This window comes from Hypanus sabinus, unplaced genomic scaffold (assembly GCF_030144855.1).
Source record: "Hypanus sabinus isolate sHypSab1 unplaced genomic scaffold, sHypSab1.hap1 scaffold_667, whole genome shotgun sequence".
Lineage (NCBI taxonomy): Eukaryota > Metazoa > Chordata > Chondrichthyes > Myliobatiformes > Dasyatidae > Hypanus > Hypanus sabinus.
The window spans coordinates 12,061-18,850 of record NW_026781521.1 but is presented as its reverse complement, the minus strand read 5'-3'; the positions used below and the strand labels follow the sequence as shown (position 1 = coordinate 18,850).

The window sequence follows — 6,790 nt, the reverse complement described above, 5'->3', positions numbered from 1 at the left end:
TGGGCCATGAGGGGGAGCTCCTCGATGGAGAGGAAGAAGCTCGCTGTGTGGTCTTCATGTAGTACGAAGGATCACTAACTGTTTATGGAATAAAACGAACAGAGGATTTGTGTAAGACATAATAATATTAATGTATTATTGTGGTTCACTCTGTTCAAGCAGCCTCCTTTTATCAGTTGAAACTCACCCTTACCCCGCAGTCCTGCGTCAGTCCTCAAAATAATCCGCCAAACACGTGTCAGACCGAAAGTATTCCCAATGCACCATGATTGTCCCACAGCCTCGTGTCAGTCTCAAAACTATCACCACTTCCTTGATCATGACCCACAGCCCGTGTCAGCCGCCCGAATTGATCACACTATCCCGGTCGTGTCAGTCACGGAACTTATCATACCAACGCACTCTCTTCCCACAGCTCAAGCCAGTCAAAGAACTAATCACACAGCCCCCCCCCCACCTTTCCACACAGTCAGTGTCAGTTCCCAAACTAATCACACTGTCCCACTCTTTCCCCGCAGTCCGTGTCAGTTCCCAAACTAATCACACTGTCCCACTCTTTCCCCGCAGTCCGTGTCAGTTCCCAAACTAATCACACTGTCACACTCTTTCCCCGCAGTCCGTGTCAATTACTGGCCACAGAAGAGCTGCCAGAAGATTGGAGCTAGGAAAACATTATTTCTTTGTTCAAGAAAGGAAGTGGCGATAACTCAGGAAATTATCGTCCTGTGAGTCTTACGTCAGTGGTGGGAAGCTTTTGGGGAAGTTTCTTTTTTTGACGGGATTCAGAAGAATTTGGAGACGCATATCCTGATTGTGGAGTCAGCATGGCTTTGTGAGGAGCAGGTTATGCTTAATGAGCCTGATTGAATTCTGTGATGTGACACAGATAGAGTTCAAACTGGAAAAGTGTAAACTGATTCACTTTAGAAGGACGAACGTGAATACAGATTACAGGGTTAATAGCAACATTGTCAGCAGTGTAGAAGAACAAGGGGATGATGGGGTCCACATCCAAAGAATCCTCAAAGCCTCTCTACCAAGATAGGTTCGTTTCTTGAAAAGTTTGTTAAGGAGGCGTATTGGGTTTGGCCTTCATTCGTCAGGGGCTTCAGTTAAAGCGTCGCGAGGTTCTGGTCCGATCACATTTGGAATATTGTGTTCAGTTCCAAGCGCCTCCATATAGAAAGGATGTGAAAACTTTATAGAGGGTGTAGAGGATGTTTACCATGAGGCTGCCTGGTTGAGACATTCCGGACATTCTCTTTGGAGCATAGGAGGTTGAGAGCTGACTTGATAGAGTTTAACAAGATACGTCTCTACCGAAGGAAGTAAAAGTTGCGTCTTCCCACTACCAGCCTAGGGCGAAATTTAGCACTTCCATAGCACCCTCCGGAACTCAGGGTCACGTGGGGCCGTGGGGGCAGGTGATGGATGGTCGTTTGATCTGCCGATGCCGGTCACGTGTTCTGTTATGTCAGCATAGACACCAGATACAAAATCGCTGAAGAGTGTTGAAGATGGCTGGAGTCAGCTGTGTTGTGAAGAACGTTTCTCGCAGAAGGCAATCGTCAGCGCAAGTGGTTTAGGTCGGATATCCGGGCGTGTTTGTTAAATTAATATGTATATTGTCAAGTGAAGTCAAGTCACTTTTTATTGTCATTTTGACCATAACTGTTGTACAGTACACAATAAAAACAAGACAACGTTTTCCGGGACCATGGTGCTACATGAAACAATACAAAAGCTAGACTGAACTATTTAAAAACAACACTAAACCTACACTAGACTACAGACCTACCCAAGACAGCATAAAGTGCACAAAACTGTGCAGGCGGTACAATAAATAGTAAACAAGAAGGTAGGCACAATAGAGGGCAGCAGGTTGGTGTCAGTCCAGGCTCCGGGTATTGAGGTGTCTGATGGCTTGGGACAGGAAACTTTCACATAGTCTGATCATGAGAGCCCGCATGCTTCGCTGTCTTTACCCAGATGGAAGGAGGGAGAAGAGTTTGTATGAGGGGGTACATGGAGTCCTTCATAATGCTGTTTCCTTTGCGGATGCAGCGTGTAGTGCAGAGTAAATGTCCGTGATGGCGGGAAGAGAGACCCCGACGATACTCTCAGCTGACCTCACTATCCGCTCCAGCGTCTTGCGATCCGAGATGGTGAAATTTCTGAACCAGGCAGTGATGCAGCTGCTCAGGATGCTCTTAATACAACCCCTGTAGAATGTGATGTGGATGGGGGTGGGAGATGAACTTTCATCAGCCTTCGCAGAAAGTAGAGACGCTGCTGGGTTTTCTTTGCTATGAAGCTGGTGTGCAGGGTCCAGGTGAGATTCTCCGCCAGGTGAACAACAAGACATTTGGTGCCCTTAACGATCTCTACCGAGGAGCTGTCGATGTCCTGCGGGGAGTGGTCGCTCCGGGCCCTCCTGAAGTGAACAACCATCTCCTTTGTTTTGTTCACACTCAGAGAGGTGTTGTTGGCTCTGCACCAGACCGTTAGCCGCTGCACATCCTCTATGTAAGCTGACTCGTCGTTCTTGCTGATGAGACCCACCACGGTCGTGTAATCGGCGAACTTGATGATGCGGGTCGAGCTGTGTGTTGCTGCACAGTCATGGCTCGGCAGAGTGAACAGCAGTGGACTGAGCACTCAGCACTGGGTGTAAACACACAGTCTCCTGCTCAGATCAAAATCAAAGGTGCATCGATTCGAAGTTAATTACAAATAATAAGCGGGGTGTCTCAGAGGCACAAAATCAAATATAACTTTTCAGTGGAATGCACAGCTTGAGAGACGCCCACTCACCCGGGCATTTCACACATTAAAAATCACGAGTGTTCTAGGTGAGGCTCGAACTCACAGCCTCGGCATTTCTCCGCCGCGTACTGGCGTATAAGTAACGCACGCTAACCGATTGCGCCACTAGAACCCAGTGCTGCAAACGTGTGTTTTACATATGGAAAGTAAATCCAGAAGAAATTTACAGATATTATTGAGCATAATATAGAGCCTAAAAATATACAGCAGGTGAAAAGGCCGTTCGGCCCACAATGTATTGCCATACCAGCTAAAAAGCAAATCAAAGGCACTCAAACTCCAATCCCTCCTTCCTACTCTGTCCATATCCCTCGATCTTACTTACATCCATGTGTATGTCGAGTCAACAAATTTGCACATCAAAAGTCACCTATAAATTTACTGATAATGCAAACATTGTTGGTCGAATCTCAAATGGAGACATGAGGGCGAACAGGGGTGAGATATGTCAACTAGTTGAGTGGTGTCGCAGTAACAACCTTGCACTGAACGGCAGTAAGACGACAAAGCTTATTGTGGACTTCAGGAAGGAGAGAGATGCCAATCCTCATAGAGGGATCAGAAGTGGAGAGCGTAAGCAGTTTCTGGTTACTGGGTGTTAAGATCTCTGAGGACTTAACCTGCTCCCGACATATCGATGCAGTTATAAAGAAGGCAAGACAGCGGCTATCCAGTACTTCATTAGGAGAATAACGAATAAACTCAAAAAACTTCTGGAGAGCATTCTGACAGGCTGCATCACGTCTGGTATGAGCAGGGACGTGTTGCTACTCTATTGGATGGAGAGATGGGGAGAAGGGGAGCTCTATGATCATGCGGATGAGAGCTGTGGATGGGGAGAACAAGTGAGCTCTCAGTACTCAGTAGGCGAACTTTAAGTACAGTCTTTCCATGAGCGAAGTTGACAGGCGACAATTGCAGTCTGATTTTGAAAGGAACAGCGGCATCTCACCATTCTCCGGCGAAATTCAGTGTAGAGACTTGGATGGTGGTCTTTGATATGTTGGAAAAACTGATGCTGGAGCTCTTCCCTAGTGGGGAACTGAAGGGTACTTGATGTTACTCTTCATCGTCTCTTGAATCTTTCTGTGTACGTTGTTACTCTGTCTCTCCAGACGCCACATTGGGGCTGAAAATTTGAATTTTCATTATAGTTGTTTCTCCGGTCGCAGTGTTTCACTTTCTCAGCCAGATCATGTGAACCTTCACTTACCGTTTGCACTCTAGGTCCCTCAATAATATATCGTCAATGACGTTAAATCTGGGGCACCAAGTAAGAGATTGCTAGTCACCGATACGTTGGCTAATGGATCATGACATTCAGTCTGCCTTGGCAAATCGGTTCAGTAAGACTGAGAAAATAATCATTTCATACACTACACACGTGCTTCTCATTGATAACTTCCTTGTGAATTCCACTCGATCAAATTCACAATATCTGACACAGCAGCATATAGTTAGAGGGACAAACAGACAGAAAGCAGACAGTAGAAGGCAGGCAGACAGACAGACGAATAGATAGATAGATAGATAGATAGATAGATAGATAGATAGATAGATAGATAGATAGATAGATAGATAGATAGATAGATAGATAGATAGATAGATAGATAGATAGATAGATAGAGAGAGATAGATAGATAGATAGATAGATAGATAGATAGATAGATAGATAGATAGATAGATAGATAGATAGATAGATAGATAGAAAAAAACGCGCGAACAGTTAAGCCAGTGGTGGAAAATAATTCGAAGGTCAGTGGAATGAGCTTTAGCAGAGAACGCAGGACCAACCAGTGATCCATACACAGAGACTCCGGAGACCGAACACCCAAGCCCAGTGTTTTTTGGTCTAATGTAGAAGCAACATTATTGTGAACATTGAAAATGCATTAGCATGGGTCGCAGAGTGATAACTAAATCGCTGCGTCAAATGCCTACATCTGAAGAAACTCAACACCTTCCGCTAACGAATGCTAAAACTTACAGTTTCAATAAACCTATACCTTCATATTAGATGCAGCTGATATGGAGACGTAATTACCACCACTGAGCCCCAGCATGTCTGAAATATTTTTTAAACTTCCTCATGAAGCACCTCTTCCTCCTCCGTTTCGAGAACTGAATGTTAGATTCTGATATCTGAAATGTTTCATGTTCGGCAACTTCCTGGTGAAACCTTCTGCAGCGGTTTCAGTGCAATCACAGCCAAACTTTACGATACTCTAATTAAACCATAATTATACTTCACTGCATCATGACCTTTCCGGTTCGTGAGGGCAGGTATTCGGAACGTGTTGAAATGCACATTTCTTTACCCGTTCCCGCCCCTTATTCATGTTTGAAATCCATTTTCCCTGACCATCTCTACATCAGCAAACAAGAACCCCGTCATTCTTTGTCAATATTCTCCAATATTTGAAGAAGGAGGTCGGAGGATCAGAACGGGAGTGCGGCGGCAGCCATTTTGACTTTCTCTTATTCGCATCGGAGTTGCGAATCGAAGACAGGCGGAGCTGCCCAGGCGTGTGATGTCGGCCAGAGAAGCTGGGAAGATGAGAAAAGGACACATTCTTAAACAGCGGGCAGCATCGTTTGCGGGCAGTGGAGTCTGCCGGGAGCAGAGTGAAGGTTTAAGGGCTTTGGCTCAATGGGCCTAAGCGGAAGCGGGCGAGGCAAGGCAGGTTTAGGTTTCAGTTTTTCCTGTTATTTGAGGAAAGGGGAAGTATGAGTGTGGGGGCAGCTTTTTGTTCTCGGTGTCGGATATGGGAGGTCCTGGAGTCTTCTAGCCTACCGGATGTCCACATCTGCGCCAGGTGCGCCGAGATGCAGCTCCTAATGGACCGAGTTAGGGAACTGGAGATGCAGCTCGATGACCTTCATCTGGTCAGGGAGAGTGAGCAGTTGATGGAGAGGAGTTACAGGCAGGTGGTCACACAGCGGCAGTGGAAGGCAGACAGGGGGAGTCACGGTTAGGAGGGGGGAGGGGAAGTGTCAGGTACTAGAGAGTATCCCAGTGGTTGTACCTCTTGACAATAAATACTCGTGTTTGAGTACTGTTGGAGGGGACAGCCTACATCGGGGAAGCAACAGTGGCAGAGTCCGGTCCTGTAGCTCAGAAGTGTAAGGAAAGGAAGAGGAAGGCAGTAGTAATAGGGGACTCGATAGTTAGGGGGTCTGAAAGGCGATTCTGTGGACGCGATCAGGAGACCCGGATGGTAATTTGCCTCTCTGGTGCCAGGGTCCGGGATGTTTCTGATCGCGTCCAATATATCCTGAAGTGGGAGGGTGTGGAGACAGAGATCGTGGTATATATCGGTACCAATGACATAGTTAGAAAAAGTGAAGAGGTCCTGAAAGGAGGATATAGGGAGTTAGGAAGTCAATTGAGAAGAAGGACCGCAAAGGTAGTAATCTCGGGATTACTGCCTGTGCCACGCGACAGTGATAGTGAGAATGAAATGAGGTGGAGGATAAATGTGTGACTGAGGGATTGGAGCAGGGGGCAGGGATTCCAGTTTCTGGATCAGTGGGACCTCTTTTGGGGCAGATGAGACCTCAAAACGGATGGGTTACACTTGAATCCTAGAGGTACAAATATCAAGGCGGAAGGTTTAATAGAGCTGTTATGGAGGGTTTAAACTAATTTGGCAACGGGATTGGAACCGGAATGATGGAGCGGAGGAGAGAAAAAGAGAGATTGATCTAAGGTAGTGAGCAGACAGGATGTAAGGAAGGACAGGCAGGTAATGCAGCAAATTTGCAGCTATTGGGATGAGTTGCAGTTAAACAAAGTTGCAGTGCAATCAAAGCAAAAAGTACCAAATACTGGACTTAAGGTGTTATACTTAAATGCACGCAGCATAAGGAATAAGGTGGATGATATTGTTGTACAGTTACAGATGGGCAGGTATGATATTTTGGCCATCTCTGAGACGTGGTTAAAGAATGCATGTCTCTGGGA

At 46.2% G+C, this 6,790-nt stretch overlaps 1 non-coding gene across 1 annotated transcript; it reads right to left on the bottom strand.

Moving 5' to 3' along the window:
- Positions 1–2,844: 2,844 nt before the first annotated feature.
- On the bottom strand, positions 2,845–2,938 carry trnai-uau (transfer RNA isoleucine (anticodon UAU)). Its single transcript has 2 exons — positions 2,901–2,938; positions 2,845–2,880 (listed from the first exon to the last, which is right to left on the bottom strand). It is a non-coding gene; the product is annotated as a tRNA-Ile (tRNA).
- Between the last annotated feature and the right edge of the window lie 3,852 nt (positions 2,939–6,790).